Below are 19,395 nucleotides of genomic sequence, written 5' to 3'. Positions count from 1 at the left end.
ATTTTTTGCAAAAACGATGCATGGCCATCATATTTCTAATGTTTATCATAGGAAGAATGTAGCCAGCTGCACTGACCAACTATATAAACGTAACATATGAAGTGTTGGTCCCATGTTTCATGAGCTGAAATAAAAGATCTCAGAAATGTTGCATATGCACAAAAACCTTTATTTCTCACAAATGTGTTTATCCCTGTTAGTGAGCATTTATTCTTTGCCGAGATAATTAATCCACTTGACAGGTATGGCATTTCCAGAAGCTGATTAAACAGCATGATCATTACACAGGTGCACCTTGTTCTGGGGACAATAAACGGCCACTCTAAATTGTGAAGTTTTGTCACAACACAATGCCACAGATGTTTGAAGTTTTTAGGTAGTATGCAATTTGCATGCTGACTTCAAGAATGTCCACCAGAGCTGTTGCCAGAGAATTTTAATGGTAATTTATAGGGATGCACTGATATGACATTTTTGGCCGATATCCAATATTTTCCTTGCCAACAAACCCGATAACGATAACCAATATTTAAAATTTGAGCAGCCTTTTAAGCATTCTAGTACAGTTAAATAGTTGAAACACACACACTGACCAAAAAGTAATTTTGTTGGCATTTCTGTACGTCCCCATTACCAGTAAAACATAATCAAAACCTATTTCTTTCACTTTCTTACTGGGCTGTTTCGTTGTTCATTTGTTCGTTTCATTCTCAGCCAGGATTTCATCATACATGTCAAACAGTGAAGTTTCAGCTCTGTCAGTGGCCTCTTCTGTTGTGGGTCCTCTTCCTTGGTGCGCACTGTCACTGTGTCCATTTCCATCTTGTCCAGCTGTGTCTGTAACATTTCACGTAAACCCTGTTTCTTGTCTGCATCGAAGTAGCTGTCCTTGTACCTAGCATCGAGCATGGTGGCGACACAGTAAAGAGGCTCAGAGAGAATGCCCCCGAATCATTTGTTCACAGCCTCTAGTAGAATACTTTTGCCAGTTTTAACCCCACGGTCTGTGTTGGCAGTTTTGTTGGCAGGCGTTTCAATGCCATGGCAGAGGGTGTCACGTCTGCTGCAGACGCCGTTGATGATGCTTATTTCTCCAGTCAGTTGTTCGAATGGAGCAAGGAGTGTGTTCACGTTCTCAAATGCCATTGAAATGGCAGCAGCGGTATGAGAACCAGGAACATTCTTGAGCTTGCAATACGGCTTTCCTCAGTAGGAAATCCTCGTCGACCCACTGTGCTGTCAGACTCAGCATGCTCATGGGGCTGACATCGCTGGTCCAAATGTCAGTTGTGAAGCTAATAGCAGTGACGCCCATAGCAAGTAGCCCATAGATGTGCGTTTCAACAATACTGTGTAACTCCGGTAGGGCAACATCTGAAAAATGGCACCTACTTGGAAGTGTGTATCGGGGCTCGAGGTGCTCGACCAGTCGGCAAAAGCCAACATCATCCACGACAGAGAACGGTTGATTGTCAAGGGCAACAAATTCCATTATCTTGGCTTTAACCTCTTACATCTAGACGTTCCGCTAGCGGAACACCTGCTCCAATATCCAATGATGGGCGTGGCGCAAAATACAAACTCCTCTAAAATCCGAACACTTCCATTTTTCAAACATATGACTATTTTACAGCATTTTAAAGACAAGACTCTCGTTAATCTAACCACACTGTCCGATTTCAAAAAGGCTTTACAGCGAAAGCAAAACATTAGATTATGTCAGCAGAGTACCCAGCCAGAAGTAATCAGACACCCATTTTTCAAGCTAGCATATAATGTCACAAAAACCAAAACCACAGCTAAATGCAGCACTAACCTTTGATGATCTTCATCAGATGACAACCCTAGGACATTATGTTATACAATGCATGCATGTTTTGTTCAATCAAGTTCATATTTATATCAAAAACCAACTTTTTTACATTAGCATGTGACGTTCAGAACTAGCATACCCCCCGCAAACATCCGGTGAATTTACTAAATTACTCACGATAAACGTTCACAAAAAACATAATTATTTTAAGAATTATAGATACAGAACTCCTCTATGCACTCGATATGTCCGATTTTAAAATAGCTTTTCGGTGAAAGCACATTTTGCAATATTCTCAGTAGGTAGCCCACACATCACGGCTAGCCATTTAGACAACGACCAAGTTTAGCCCTGACCAAACTCCCATTTACTATTACAAAAGTTTGATTACCTTTGTTGTCTTCGTCAGAATGCACTCCCAGGACTGCTACTTCAATAACAAATGTTGGTTTGGTTCAAAATAACATCGTTATATCCAAATAGCAGCGTTTTGTTCGTGCGTTCAAAACACTATCCGAAGTGTAAATAAGGGTCACGAGCATGGCGCAATTCGTGACAAAAGATTTCTAAATATTCCATTACCGTACTTCGAAGCATGTCAACCGCTGTTTAAAATAAATTTTTATGCCATTTTTCTCGTAAAAAAGCAATAATATTCCGGCCGGGAATCTGCGTTTAGGTAAACAGACGAAAGAAGACAAGGCATGGGGTCGACGCGGGCACGCGCCTGAGTCTCACAGTACTGTAACCAGCCACTACCCAAACGCGCTACTTTTTTTCAACCAGAGCCTGCAAAGCCATGATTCAGCTTTTTGCCGCCTTCTTAGAGCCCATGGGAGCCGTAGGAAGTGTCACGTAACAGCAGAGATACTCTGTAATGGATAGAGATAATCAAGAAGGGCAAGAAATTGTCAGACAAGCCACTTCCTGCATGGAATCTTCTCAGGTTTTGGCCTGCCAAATGAGTTCTGTTATACACAGACACCATTCAAACAGTTTTAGAAACTTTGGAGTGTTTTCTATCCAAAGCTAATAATTATATGCATATTCTAGTTTCTGGGCAGGAGTAATAATCAGATTAAATCGGGTGCGTTTTTTATCCGGCTGTGAAAATACTGCCCCCTAGCCATAACGGGTTAATGGATTTTGCCTTTGAGTTGTCTCGCTGAAATGTTCTTACTCTTTCAAATGACTGCTCGACTTGAACTTGTTTAGTTGTTGGAAGTGTGCGCTTAGTTCCGCTTTTGTTCTAAGCAGTCGCTCAACGTCTGAGGGTGATGCACTTTCAAATGAGTAGTTAGGTTTGTGGTATTGAAAGATTTCACTTTCTCCCCTCGGGAAATAATAGCAGCACAAACATTGCGTGCGGCCTTTTTGTTATCTTCCTTTGAAATATAAAAATATATCCACACAGCAGACTTCAGGAGCTTAACGGCAGAATCTGCGAAGGCCATCAGCAGCAGAGGGTCATGAACATATATATATTTTTTTTATTGATCTCTGGCTCTCTCTTGAATCATCTGTCTTCATTCATTAATCACAGTGTGCTTAAAGCATCAAACAAGCTCAGTAGCCTACATATAGTTGATTTTACTGAAAAACACAGGGTGTGTCTATATAGGGGGGGAAAAATGGTTGAAAGAACAGACGACTAGGTCGACCAAGATTTTATTTTGACGTGGACAGCCCTACCTAGCAGGCATCCATCCAGGGAAATGTCAGTATGGCTCTGACCTGTAGCATAGGCTGTTCTCTGGCATGGCTCATGCGTTCCTCTCCCCCTGTGACCAGCATCAGCTGTCATGTGTGAATGACGCTGCTGCAACCCTGTGCAGCATGGTGGTGTGAAATGGCAGGGATGAGGACGGGGGAGCAGGGCGCTATTTAAGACTTTTAACACTCAGTTGTTAAGTAGGCGTCAGTTCCAGTCCCGGCCCCCTCCCTCCTGGAGGCTCGTCCAGAGGGCTCCCCTCTTTCCACACAGTCAGTGGCCTGTGACTGCTGACTGACTGACTGCTTCACCAGGCCCAGTCATCCTGTCTATTCCATCTGAACCCTATGCCCAGTCCTGGTGACCTCTCAACTTTACAAAATGGCCGCTTTGCCAGTTCTATTCCTCCTCGTCCCCTCAATGTGGGGACCGATCGATACAGGTCACAGAATGAGTGTCTATTAAAAAACCTGTGATGTTGCATGCCGCAGTGTTGCGTGGATTTTCTCAGTGACAAGTGCAGTTCCTCATCGGGTGTGCCTAGCTTTACTCTCTCTCCTTGTCTCCTTTTCATCCTTTGTCAACCCTGATTGTTAGACCACCATGTCTATTGGCATGGCCCAGCATGTCTCAATCTCACCATGTCATCAACACCCGGAGTCAGTCAGTGTTCACCCTTGAGCCACAAATGATTAGCTCAGGTGACTTTCACTTTCCGTTGTGCCCTGACTATAAGTCAGTCAAACATTCATGCTTTCTCTTCCATGCTAATTTGTCGGTCATTGCAGAACGGTAATATTAATTGACAACCGAGATCATAGTTATCTTTCAGAAGGGATTGTTTACCACAGAACGTCAGAAGTAATATGCTGTTATCTTCAAAGCAGCATTCAGTTGTGCACCCACTCCCTCTCCTCCTTTCTTCTCCCTCCCGTTTGAAGTGAAGACAACCCTATCCTCTGAAGTCCCAGTCCTACATGCAGTCTGCAGATGACTTGGATGCTCTAGCTAGTGCAGACATGGTGGGACACCTGGTTCCAGTCCCTTCACATACTGTGCCCAGCATAGAATGAGCAGAATGGACATGGCTCTAAAATCTTCAGGAGATGTCACTGTCCACGCAATAGAAAAGCATTGCTCCACAGGTCAAAAACTGAGACTCGGCACAGAATTCTTATAGGTGTTGATAAACAAACGTTAAAACATGGACACAGCCGGTCCACCCTACCACAGAACATTTGCTTTTAATCTACTCGATCTAATTCTATGGCACCGACTGCTTTCCCTCTCTAACCCAGACAGTCCCCCTTAGCACTGATAAGTGTCTCCGCTCTACGCTCCTCCCAGCCAATGTGGTGAAGGGAAAACGCACGGCACCGATGGCAAGTGTGTGTTTGCACTTTGTTCCTTGTCAACGAGAGAGTGAGACCGAGAGAGGAGGAAGGGAGGGAGATTGACACGCAGGGAGAAGTTGCCAGACTGCACTTGGATTCATTTAGAAGGCTGCATCTAGCTTGTTTTGCATTGGCTGTGCATAGTAAACCCCTCCAAAGCAGTAGTAGTGTAAACATACTTCTAATACTACTTATAATATTCAATAGGGAACTGTAGGCTGTATTTGTATTTTTTTGCCCCAATTTCGTGGTATTCAGTTGGTAGTTACAGTTTTGTATCATCGCTGCAACTCACGTACGGAGTCGGGAGAGGCGAAGGTCGAGAGCCGTGCGTCCTCCGAAACACAACCCAACCAAGCCGCGCTGCTTCTTGACACAATGCCCACTTAACCCGGAAGCCACCCTCACCAATGTGTCGGAGGAAACACCGTAAACCTGGCGACCGTGTCAGCGTGCACTGCGCCCGGCCTGCCATGGATTTGTTTTTAGTGCGCGATGGGACAAGGACATCCCTGCCGGCCAAACCCACCCCTAACCCGGACGACGCTGGGCCAATTGCGCGCCGCCCCATGTGTCTCCCGGTCGCGGCTGGCTGCGACCGAGCCTGGACTCGAACCAGAATCTCTAGTGGCACAATGTAGACTGTATCTGGAGGTAAAAGGAGACATTCCTGTCAGCTTAAAGGTCAGATTTGTTTAGACTGATTTAAATGACCGTTACAGTGCCTTCAAAAAGTATACATACCCCTTGACTTTTTCCACATTTTGTTACAGCCTAAATTTTAAATGGATTAAATTGAGATTTTGTCACTGGTCTACATACAATACCCCATAATGTCAAAGTGGAATTATGTTTTTAGAAATTTTTACAAATTAATGAAAAGCTGAAATGTCTTGAGTTGATAAGTATTCAACCCCTTTGTTATGGCAAGCCTAAATAAGTTCAGCAGTAAAAGTAGCTTAATAAAAAAATGTTTTTAACCTTTTTATTTAACTAGGCAAGTCAGTTAAGAACAAATTCTTATTTTCAATGACGGCCTAGGAACAGTGGGTTAACTGCCTTGTTCTGGGGCAGAACAACAGATTTTTACCTTGTCAGGTCGGAGATTTGATCTTGCAACCTTTCGGTTACTAGTCCAACGCTCTAACCACTAGGCTACCTGCCACCCCAGGCTGTGATTGGAGAAAACTGGGGATGGATCAACAACATTGTAGTTACTCCACTACACTAACCTAAATAACAGAGTGTGAAGGACGCCTGTACAGAATCCAAATATTCCAAAACTAAAGTAAAACTGCTAAAAATGTGGCAAAGCAAGTATCTTTTTGTCCTGAATACGAAGCGTTGGGTTTGGGGCAAACACAACACTGAGTACCACTCTTCATATTGTCAAACATGGTGGTGGCTGCATCATGTTATGGGTATGCTTATCATTGGCATGGACTAGGGAGTTTTTTTTTTATGAAAAAATTGAATGGAGCTAAGCACAAATCCTAGAGGAAAACCTCTGTCTGCTTTCCAACAGACATTGGGGGACAAATTAACCTTTCAGTAGGACAGTAACCTAAAACACAAAGCCAAATATACACTGTAGTTGCTTACCAAGAAGACAGTGAATGTTCCTGAGTGACCGAGTTAGTTTTGACTTAAATCGGCTTAAATCTTTGGCAAGACTTGAAAATGGCTGTCTAGCAATGATCAACAACCAGATTAACAGAGCTTGAAGAATATTTAAAAGAATAATGTACAAATATTGTACAATTCAGGTGTACAAAGCTCTTAGAGACTTACCCAGAAAGACTCACAGCTGTAGTCGCTGTCAAAGGTGATTCTAACGCATTGACGCAGGGTTGTGAATACTTAAAAATATATATACACGTTTTCACTTTGTCATTATGAGGTATTGTGTTTAGATCGGTGAGTAAGAGAATCAGTTTATTCCATTTTGAATTCAGGCTGTAACAGAAAAATGTAGAATAAGTCTAGGGTTATGAATTCTTTCTGAAGGCGGTGTAGGTTTCTGAGTAGATAACTACTGCACAATATAAAATGCCCACATAGACTGGCCCAGAGCATTGTATTTAGACTGCCCCTTCCCTGCTGCCCTACCCAGACCAGTAACTCAATAGGGATTGCTCCTCTCCGTTCAGGCCCCAGGAGAAGCGAGCAGGTTCTGCCTGTTTCACCAGGGCTCACTTTAATGGCTTCTAATTGTTTGAGTCCTCTTCATATGTCAAGCCAAATTTTCCCGAACTTGTTGAAGACTCTTTTTTTACAAAAAATCTTATGAGACTGTACTCCCTTTTGGCCTGTGCTTTCATTCTAGTTCTACCAATCTGCCTAGCTAGTGCAAAGGGAGCAGGGCCAAGTGTCTAACACTTGCTAGGCTAATTCTATGCCGCACCCTCAGAACTGCCTGCCTTCTACCCTCTTTCTCAGTGGCCTGCCTGTATTCCCTCCATTCTTCACCCCTGTCTCACTTCCACATATCTGCTTACCCTCTTTGTTCTCCTTCCACCTTTTGGCTCACTCCCCCCCCCCCCCCCCCCCTGTTTTTCTTCCGCTGAGTTTTGTGCTGTCAGAGTTTAGCAGAGCTCTGTCTCATCCAAGTTTTTTCTTTACCTTTACTCTCATCCTTTGTTCCTTCCTTCCCAATCATCTCTTTCTACCTTACTCACCTGCCTCACTCTCGTTTAGTCCTGTCCTCTCCATAATGCAGTGGCCAATACCGTTTTTCCTTACTCCCATCCTCCCTCGTTCGCCTATACGGTTTCGCTCATTCAGCTCTGTACACTGCCATATAGGCCTACAGTGTGTTGCCGGACGGACAGTGTAGTGATGGTACATTGTCTCTGATGGTGTACAGTGCCTTCAGAAAGTATTCGACTTTTTCCACATTTTGTTGTGTTATAGCCTGCATTTTAAATGGATTAAATTGTGATTTGTTTTGTCACTGGCCTACACACAATACCCCTTAATGTCAAAGTGTAATTATGTTTTTAGAAAATGTTACAAATTAATTAAAAATGACAAGCTAAAATGTCTTGAGTCAATAAGTATTCAACCCCTTTGTTATGGCAAGCCTAAATGCGTTCAGGAGTAAAAATGTGCTTAACTAGTCACTGAAGTTGCATGGACTCACTGTGTACAATAAGTGTTTTAACATGATTTTTGAATGACTACCTCATCTCTGTACCCAACACATACAATTTATCTGTAAGGTGCCTCAGTTGAGCATTGTGTTTCAAACACAGATTCTACCACAAAGACCAGGGAGATTTTCCAATGCCTACCAAAGATGGGAACCTATTGGTAGATGGGTAAAAATAAAAAAGCCAACATTGAATATCCTTTTGAGCATGGTGAAGTTATTAATTACACTTTGGATGGTATATCAAACAGTCACTACAAAGATACAGGCATCCTTCCTAACTCTGTTGCCGGGGAGTAAAGTAAACCACTGAGGGATTTTAACATGAGGCCAATGGTGACTTTAAAACAGTTAGTTTAATGGTTGTTTAAAGGAGAACTGAGGATGGATTAACATTATAGTTACTCCACAATACTAACCTAACTGTCAGAGTGAAAAGACTGTTCAGAATAAATATAATTCATACAGCTCTGGAAAAATTAAGTGACCCCTGCAAAATGATCAGTTTCTCTGGTTTTACTATTTATAGGTATGTGTTTGGGTAAAATGAACATTTTAGTTTTATTCTATAAACTGACAACATTTCTCCCAAATTCCAAATAAAAATATTGTCATTTAGAGCATTTATTTGCAGAAAATGACAACTGGTCAAAATAACAAAAAATATCCAGTGTTGTCAGACCTTGAATAATGCAAAGAAATAAGTTCATATTCATTTTTAAACACAATACTAATGTTTTAACTTAGGAAGAGTTCAGAAATCAATATTTGGTGGAATAACCCTGATTTTCAATCACAGCTTTCATGCGTCTTGGCATGCTCTCCACCAGTCTTTCACATTGATGTTGGGTGACTTTATGCCACTCCTGGTGCAAAAAGTCAAGCAGCTCAGCTTTGTTTGATGGCTTGTGACCATCCATCTTCCTGTTGATCACATTCCAGAGGTTTTCAATGGGGTTCAGGTCTGGAGATTGGGCTGGCCATGACAGGGTCTTGATCTGGTGGTCCTCCATCCACATGTTGATTGACCTGGCTGTGTGGCATGGAGCATTGTCCTGCTGGAAAAACCAATCCTCAGAGTTGGGGAACATTTTGTCAGAGCAGAAGGGAAGTTTTCTTCCAGGGCAACCTTATACGTGGCTTGATTCATGCGTCCTTCACAAAGACAAATCTGCCCGATTCCAGCCTTGCTGAAGCACCCCCAGATCATCACTGATCCTCCACCACATTTCACAGTGGGTGCGAGACCTGGAGAGGCCTACAAGCCACAGTGTCTCACAACCACTGTGAAATTTGGTGTAAGATCAGTGATGATCTGGGGGTGCTTCAGCAAGGCTGGAATCTGGCAGATTCAAAAACAACTTGACAGTTTAAAAATGAATGAGCATTTATCAATATTGTATATAAACTATTGTAAAATACTACGTGTGATTTAGTATGTTTGTACGCACAGAAAAAGTGTGATTTATCAAACAATCCCACAAGTCATACATCCACCTGTAGGAGAGAACCAATGATAAATACCAATGGTTCTCAGCCTCGGTGCTCGTGCACGACCTTGGCTATTTGCAATTCAAAATGATGCCTTTAAAACCCGTGGGAAGTATAAAATGCCATACCGTGAGATACAACGGCGCAAACAAAGAAGCTTAGGAACACAAATAAAACATTTCAGCGACTGAAATAGAGGTGCTATTGTCAGAGGATGAGATGTTCTTTTTGCTGATTGCCTCCAACACATTGGCTCATCGGTGGCTGTGAGATTCCAATTAGCAAGTTCCAGCTGAAAGTGCCTGTTGCCAAACACCCAAGAGTGGATAGCACCGGAATGGCATGTTTGCCTTCTGATGTAAGTCTTTCATCCTCGCAAAAATCTTAAGGTGGGCTCATCAGATATCGTTTCCCGAAACCAATCTGTACTTTCTGCAATAAAGTCCCATCTGTCTCTAGAAACACGCTCTCTGCTAAATGCATAATGTGCCAAATCATCCAGCAGAGCAAGATCGGCCATCTCATTCCATTTTATAGTATTTCAAGAATGGTTTCACTTTCACACGTGACTAATTCAACAAATTACTGTACTTTATATGCACTGATGTGGTCATGATATCACTATATGTTCCATGAATTCACAATGAAATCAAAAAATTATTTATTACTCTCACAATTTCACAAATTTCCAACATATTTTCCCCATTCCATGTCTTGACAAGCAGTTCCCTTATTCCACCACTTGGCACTGCGTACTCATGGTCATGGCTGTGCATAAATTTGCGCTCACTCTCAAGCAAACGTGTTCATATTGATAAATCTCACACCTTGAGTGGAAATGATTCCAAGCATGGTTTACGCACAGATTCGTGCCTACGCATTATTGATAAATGAGGCCCCAGATGTGCAAAGCTCTTAGACTTACCCAGAAAGACTCACAGCTGTAATTGCAGCCAAATGTGGTTCTGATGTATTGACTCAGGGGGCTGATTACTTATCTAATTAAGATATATTAGTGTTTTATTTTTCATGAATCTTAAAAAAATTATACAAAAAGAATCCATTTTAATCCCATTAGTAACAGTGAAATGTGGAAAAAGTCAATGGGGTGTGAATACTTTCTGAAGGCACTGTACATAAACTAATGAAAATGCTATTATGTTCTTTGAAATACATTTTCTTTCGTATTCTAATGTTACCTAAGAGCTTAGTAAACACAACCAAATGATTATTTTTCCAATGGCATATGTGATTTAAAAAATAAATAATTTAAGACCGTTAGTGTTGATGTCCAAAATATTTGTCAATTGCTTGAGGGGTCCCTCAAGGCCAGGCTTTTCTAGTGTTAATTTTCGTGTTGTCGGCCTATTGATTAGGAATCAGCAAGCTAAGCTCAGGAGCTGGGAGTGGAGGCTCTGCAGCAGCACTTGAGAACTTGTGCATTCCATGGCGGCTTAATGAAGGCTGGCCAATACCTACAGTAGTGTTGTAATCGCATAGCAGCCCCAGAGACTGACTGTACAGGTTCTCTCATATTATTTTGTCCATGCCTCGCCTGGCCACCAGCTCACCACTGAGGTGAATTCTGTCATTGTTTATAACATGTATTCCAATCAGGGACCGTCTGTTGAACGTTTGCTTGAGCTCATAAAATATGGTTCAATGGCTCAAATACCTGCATTTGTGGTGAAGGTTTTAGGCTCCATTGTTCCTGATGGGATACATTTAAATAAACCCAATTCTGCCGAACAAAGAAAAGGAATGCAAAAGAAAATCGATTGTCATCCAATTTCTTTTGACACTTAACTTATTTCACAACAGTGCTAACGAACCCCACAGGTTTTTTTTTTTTTCCTGGCCTTTGTGCAGCCAGGTGCCGTACAAACAGGTTATTGATGTCGGCTATAGGTAATCCTAGTGACAATACGTGTTGGTTTGTGCCTGCTGCCTGCACATTTTTGTCATTTAAGGAGGGATAAAATGGTGCGTTTGGCACAGTTTGGCTTGTCCTCAGAGCTCAGACAGACAGCATCTCCCTTTCAAACTGTAGGTTGGTTTTAGAAGTTTTGTTTAGACCCAGGGATTGTGCGATACAGCCCCCCCCCCCCCCCCCCCTCCATACAGTAGGGTTTGTGGTGCTTAAAGGTGATTTAGTGATCAGTGCTGTTGCAGTAAAAACCCACAGATTACTGGGGGAGGGGAGCAGCCCAGACTTTATGGCCCTGTAGCTTGTATTGCAAGTCTTTCCCTGCTTTTGTTTACCTTGAGCTGTAGCCGGCCAGGCAGCTATATGGTACACAGTGTGCCCCCGGCTTCTCAACAGAACACTCTCCCACTCCAACTCTAGTTCCTTACTTGCTGAGGCCTAGCGCTCTACTGTACTGACAGTAGGTAACAAAGTGATCATGAATGTTGTATGTGTGTGCATGCTGTGAGAACCAGGGGAGTTTCTCCACCTCTGGGCTGTGGGAATGATGCTCCCTTCCTGCGCCTCACGTCTCTCTATTCCCCCCTCCGGAAAGCGTTTACGCTCACTCCTGCTCTACAACAACACTGCAAGCTAGACCCAATGCTTTTCCAAGGACACGTTTTACACACACAGAGTGTTGACACGAGCTGACATGTAGCTCAGTGCGAGTCTTACTTAGGCTACACTTGGTAGAATGCAAGCGAAATGTTCTACGTTGAGGTTGAATGTTTTTGGGTGTGACGTTGGTGGCGAAGGAATGGTCTTAATGTGAGGGGGAGGGATTGTGAAGGTCAATTCACAATCTGCTTCTAGAGATTTGGTTGGAAGGGAAGATGCTCAATCTCTGTTAGTTTGAGGAGATCTCACGAGACTTTTGTGTTGTATTTAGAGACGGGCAATTGAGTTGCTTCCTGTCCTGGATGTCCAGCCAGGTGGTTCTAATTCAATCCAGCACCTCCTGGATCAACAGGTCTGGGTGCACACGCACGTAGCCTACAGTCTTTATTTCTCGCTCTGTCACACACACACACACACACACACACACACACACACACACACACACACACACACACACACACACACAATGCACTTGCACACGCACTCACTCGCCCTCTCTTCAGACACATTTTGTTTTGACCCGCTTTTGAAAGCCTTGCTCCTCTGTTGTCCGCTCTGCCGTATCCTCATCAGTCCTGATATAGCCCAGCCTGGGCCTAACAGCTGATGCCCTGAACCTTTTGCTCAGTGTGTGTAATTGAGCGGTAGGTGTGTTGCATAAGCAGCGCAGCTCTGTTTATGTGCTTTCCAGGGCTCTTTAGTGCAGCCTGCCAGGCTTTTCTTTCATTCTGGGTCTGAAGGCAGGCAGAGCCTTGTGATACTGATCCCTGGCTGGGCCTGTCTGGCCTGCAGGAGAGCTTTAGAAGCAGGCCATGGCAGCAGAACTATCTGCCTGCAGTTGCAGGTCATTAGAATTGGCACGGGAAGAGGAGGACTGTGGGTTATAGGTGTTTTGGAAATGGACTTAATCTGTTTTGATTACATGCTTTAGAGGGAAGCTAACACCTGGACTATAAAGTGGGTTTATATCTCTGTCTCACACACACACACACACACACACACAGTGTTGTTGTCCGGTGGTGCTCTCTGGTCATGAGTTATTTGGGCTGTGATTGGAGCAGATCAGACAGCCTTGTGTGTGTTGGGGAACACTGAATACTTGTCTCTACTGTGGACAGACAAAGCCACAGTATGTAACTCCCACTAGCAGATCATTTTTACATTTACATTTTAGTCATTTAGCAGACGCTCTTATCCAGAGCGACTTACAGTAGTGAATGCATACATTTCATGCATTTTTTTTTTGTTGTACTGGCCCCCCGTGGGAATCGAACCCACAACCCTGGCGTTGCAAACACCATGCTCTACCAACTGAGCCACACACACACACCCTCTCATTTTTATTCTTTTATTCAACCTTTATTTAACTAGGCAAGTCAGTTAAGAACAAATTCTTATTTACAATGACGGCCTAGGAACAGTGGGTTAACTGCCTTGTTCAGGGGCAGAATGACAGATACCTTGTCAGCTCGGGGATTTGATCTTGCAACCTTTCGGTTACTAGTCCAACGCTCTAACCACTAGGCTACCTGCCGCCTCATTCTCGCACTGTGCACTGTACAGACTAACATCTGTTAGACACACCCACACACACACAGGCCTACACCCTGTGCATATGCACATGGACGGACACACACACACACACACACACACACACTAACATGTTCACACACATGTAGACCCGGTAAGCCTAATTGTGGGATATTCCCTGGCGACTCATTGCTATTATTACATTGTCACTTGACCATGAATAGGTTAGAATGACTAAAGCCTCAGGTTTCCTAGAAGCCACTAGGACACAGTGTTATCTTTGTTGTGGATTCATATCAAAAAGCTTGGTGTGTTAAGATCCCACACTAGGAAAATGCCACTGCAGCGCCTGAATGTCTGGTTGAACCATACTGTATGGAGTCAAACCGCGCAGAGTCTGTGTGCATTTTTATCTTCAACGTTCACCGTCTTACACAATCCTTAGCCTGGTCCCATGTCTGTTTGTGCTTTTGCGTGATTCATTGGCAAGCTGAACATAAATTCCATTAGGAGTTGGCAGGAGACTGACTGGCACCCAGGCTATGGATGACTGGCCTGTCACTCAGGAGTGTGGTTGGGTTAGAAGCAAAAGGCGGGAGTCAAATGAAGGGTGGGGAAGAAAGGAGAGGGGGAGGGAAGGGAAGAAAGGAGAGGGGAAGAGTGGAGGCAATTTGTCTCACTTTAGCGTAAGTAGCCAAACTGCTGATGGCAGCACAAAATATCAGACCTTTTATGCATTGTGTGTGTGTGTGTGTGTGTGTGTGTGTGTGTGTGTGTACCCCTGTCCCGTTGTCTGCATTTCTCTCATTAGTCTCTCTGAGCTGAAACAACGGGGCTGAATCTGCACCCCAGTCATCTGACGAGTTGGCTCTGAGCGAGAGGGTATTGGGTGGCAGTCGGTCTCTCACACACACAGTGGACTCTTTACAAATCTGCAGTACAGAGGCACCTTGCGGGGTATTTGGTATTTTATTAGGATCCCCATTAGCTGTTGCAAAAGCAGCAGCTACTCTTTCTGGGGTCCACACAAAACATGAAACGTGACATAATACAGAACATTAACCTCTATGGGCTAGGTGGGACGCTAGCGTGCCACCCGTGGTGCACTCCATCAACAGCAGGTGCATTTCAAGAGCGGCAAATTTGAATCCAAATAAATGTCAAAATTCAAATTTTTCAAAAATACAACTATTTTACACCATTTGAAAGATAAACATCTCCTTAATCTAACCACGTTTTACGATTTCAAAAAGGTTTTACGGCGAAAGCATAAATTTAGAGTATGTTAGGACAGTACATTTACAAGAGTTGTGTGTAATGTTTTGTCAAGTCAAAGACAGGGTCACCAAAACCATAAAACCAGCTAAAATGATGCACTAACCTTTTACAATCTCCATCAGATGACACTCCTAGGACATTATGTTAGACAATGCATGCATTTTTAGTTCTATCAAGTTCATATTTATATCCAAAAACAGCGTTTTACTATGGCATTGATGTTGAGGAAATCGTTTCCCTCCAATAACCGGCAGTCAAGTCAGCGTCACAAATTAAATAATTAAAATTAGAAAACATTGCTAAAATATTATATTGTCATTTAAAGAATTATAGATTTACATCTCTTGAACGCAATCAACTTGCCAGATTTAAAAATAACCTTACTGGGAAATCACACTTTGCAATAATCTGAGCACTGCGCCCAGAAAAATACGCGTTGCGATACAGACTAGACGTCATGTTGGGGAGATCTAAAATCGAAAATACTATGTAAATAATCCATTACCTTTGATTCTCTTCATCAGATGTCACTTCCAGGTATCACAGGTCCATAACGAATGTAGTTTTGTTCAAAAAAGCTCATTTATGTCCAAAAATCTCCGTCTTGTTAGCACATGATCTAAGCCAGCCGGACTTCTCGTCATGAACGAGGGGAAAAAATATATTTCCGTTCGTTCAAACATGTCAAACGTTGTATAGCATAAATCATTAGGGCCTTTTTTAACCAGAACATGAATAATATTCAAGGTGGACGAATGCATACTCTTTTATAACGTATTGGAACGAGGGTACCCAACATGAACTCGCGCGCCAGGTGTCTAATGGGCCATCATCGTTCCATGGCTCTTGTTCGGTCAGATCTCCCTCCAGAAGACTCAAAACACTTTGTAAAGGCTGGTGACATCTAGTGGAAGCAATAGGAAGTGCCAAAATATTCCTCAGCCCCTGTGTTTTTCAATGGGATAGGTTTAAAGTCAATACAACACATCAGGTATCCACTTCCTGTCAGAAAATGTCTCAGGGTTTTGCCTGCCAAATGAGTTCTGTTATACTCACAGACACCATTCAAACAGTTTTAGAAACTTTAGAGTGTTTTCTATCCATATATAATAAGTATATGCATATTCTAGTTACTGGGTAGGATTAGTAACCAGATTAAATCGGGTACATTTTTTTTATCCAGACGTGCAAATGCTGCCCCCTAGCCCTAACAGGTTAATTGATAAAGGACAGAACTACATTCATTTAAAAATGTAACTTAGCCTACATATCAATACATGCACACAAACTATCTATTTCAAATAGGTGAGAGGCGTCCCCCCCCCCCCCCTTTATTTAACGAGGCAAGTCAGTTAAGAACTGCCTAGGAACAGTGTAAATAAGAATTTGTACTTAACTGACTTGCCTGGTTAAATAGAGGGAGGGAGCGAACCTCTTACATCTAGACGTTCCGCTAGCGGAACACCACTCCAATATCCAATGATTGGGCGTGGCGCGAAATACAAACTCCTCGAAAATCCGAAAACTTCCATTTTTCAAACATATGACTATTTTAAAGACAAGACTCTCCTTTATCTAACCACACTGTCCGATTTCAAAAAGGCTTTACAACGAAAGCAAAACATTAGATTATGTCAGCAGAGTACCCAGCCAGAAATAATCAGACACCCATTTTTCAAGCTAGCATATCATGTCACCAAAACCACAGCTAAATGCAGCACTAACCTTTGATGATCTTCATCAGATGACACTCCTAGGACATTGTTATACAATACATGCATGTTTTGTTCAATCAAGTACATATTTATATCAAAAACCAGCTTTTTACATTAGCATGTGACGTTCAGAACTAGCATTCCCACCGAACACTTCTGGTGAATTTACTAAATTACTCACGATAAAAACGTTCACAAAAAACATAACAATTATTTTAAGAATTATAGATACAGAACTCCTTTATGCAATCGCGGTGTCCGATTTTAAAATAGCTTTTTGGTGAAAGCACATTTTGCAATATTCTGAGTAGATAGCTCGCCATCACGGGCTAGCTAATTTGACACCCACCAAGTTTGGTACTCACCAAACTCAGATTTACTATAAGAAAAATTGGATTACCTTTGCTGTTCTTCGTCAGAATGCACTCCCAGGACTTCTACTTCAACCACAAATGTTGTTTTGGTTCCAAATAATCCATAGTTATATCCAAATAGCGGCGTTTTGTTTGTGCGTTCAAGACACTATCCGAAGGGTGACGAAGGGTGACGCGCGGACGCGTATTGTGAAAAAAAAATATCTAAATATTCCATTACCGTACTTCGAAGCATGTCAAATGCTGTTTAAAATCAATTTTTATGTGATTTTTCTCGTAAAAAAGCGATAATATTCCGACCGGGAGACGTCCTTTCCGTTCAAAGACTCAAAATCTAAAATGGACTCTTCACGTGCACGCGCGCACCCGTCTCATTGTTCTCAGATCGACCACTTACCAAATGCGCTACTGTTTTTCAGCCAGAGACTGCAAAGTCATCATTCAATGTTCTGGCGCCTTCTGAGAGCCTATGGGAGCCTTAGAAAATGTCACGTTACAGCAGAGATCCTTTGTTTTGGATAGAGATGACAAAGAAGGCCAAGAAATGGTCAGACAGGGTACTTCCTGTACAGAATCTTCTCAGGTTTTGGCCTGCCATTTGAGTTCTGTTATACTCACAGACACCATTCAAACAGTTTTAGAAACTTTGGAGTGTTTTCTATCCAAAGCTACTAATTATATGCATATTCTAGTTTCTGGGCAGGAGTAATAACCAGATTAAATCGGGTACGTTTTTTTTATCTGGCCGTGAAAATACTGCCCCCTATCCATAACAAGTTAACTGCCTTGTTCAGGGGCAGAAGGACAGATTTTTACCTTGTCAGCTCAGGGATTCAATCTTGCAATCTTTCGGTTACTAGTCCAACGCTCTAACCACTAGACTACCTGCCGCCCCAGGTAGCCAAGTGGGGTGTTGCTTTATCTGTTATTTTTTAACCAGTTTTGTCATTCATTTGAGCAGTATGAGATGGAAATTCCATGCAATAATGGCTCTATCGAATACTGTACGCTTTCTTGAATTTGTTCTGGATTTGGTGACTGAAAAGGCCTCTGGTGACTTATCTGGGGGGTAAGTGTGTGTCAGTCAGAGCTGTGTGTAAGTTGACTATGCAATTTAGCATTTCACATTTGTTTCTTATAAAAAGAAGTGATGCAGTCAGTCTCTCCTCAACTCTTAGCCAAGAGAGACTGGCATGCATAGTATTTATATAAGCCCTCTGATTACAATGAAGTGGAAGACATGCCGCTCTGTTCGGGGCCAGCTGCAGCTTAACTAGGTCCTTCCTTGCAGCACTCGACCACATGACTGGACAATAATCAAGATAAGACCCAACTAGAGCCTGCATGACATGCTTTTTTAAGTGCAGTGTCATAAAAGCAGAGCATCTCTCCCCGTCTTTACAACAATTGAATCTATATGTTTTGACCATGACAGTTTACAACTTGTTCAACAGCCACACCATTCATTACCAGATTCAGCTGAGGTCTAGATCGTAGGGAATGATTTGTACCAAATACAATGCTCTTAGTTTTAGAGATGTTCAGGACCAGTTTATTACTGGCCACCCATTCCAAAACAGACTGCAACTCTTTAAGGGTTTCAGTAACTTCATTAGCTGTGATTGCTGATGCATATATGGTTGAATCATCAGTTACATGGAAACACATGGTTTGTTTAATGCCAATGGCAGGTCATTGGTAAAAAAATAGAAAAGGGGGCCTAGAGAGCTGCCTTGAGGTACACCACACTTTGCATGTTTGACATTAAAGAAGCTTCCATTTAGGAAAACCCTTTGAGTTCTATTAGATAGATAGATAGATAGATAGATAGATAGATAGATAGATAGATAGATAGATAGATAGCTCTGATATGGCAGATGTTGAAAAGCCATCACGCATACATTTTCTCAACAGCAGGTTATCGTCAATAATGTCAAAGGCTTTTATTATCAATTGATTTCAACCAATCCTCAGTCATTTGTGTCAGTGCAGTACATGTTGAGGACTTGTCTATAAGCATGCTGGAAGTCTGTTCATTTGTTTAGAGAAATAACATTGCTTTGCTAAGAGCTGGCAGCAAGCTGGTTGGTCTGCTGTTAAAGCAGCCTTTACTGGTTCTAACACTCTTGGGTAGTGGAAGGACTTTGGCTTCCCTCTGGCCTGAGGACAAAGACTTTCCTCTAGGCTCAGTTTAAAGATATGACAGATAGGAGTGGCTATAGTCAGCTACCATCCTCAGTAGCTTTCCATCTAAGTTTTCAATGCCAGGATGTTTGTCATTATTCAGCGATAACAATCATTTTTGTACCTCTCCCACACTAACTTTACAAAATTCAAACTTGCAATACTTT

General features: G+C 42.4%; 1 protein-coding gene across 2 annotated transcripts in view; it reads left to right on the top strand.

Moving 5' to 3' along the window:
* The window catches only part of LOC106612384 (protein phosphatase 1, regulatory subunit 37), a 58,064-nt gene that overhangs the window by 8,385 nt on the left and 30,284 nt on the right, over positions 1-19,395 (top strand). The window lies entirely within an intron of this gene.

Source organism: Salmo salar, chromosome 09 (genome assembly GCF_965601325.2).
Source record: "Salmo salar chromosome 09, fSalSal1, whole genome shotgun sequence".
Taxonomy (NCBI): Eukaryota; Metazoa; Chordata; class Actinopteri; order Salmoniformes; family Salmonidae; genus Salmo; species Salmo salar.
This window is presented reverse-complemented; position numbering and strand designations above follow the sequence as displayed.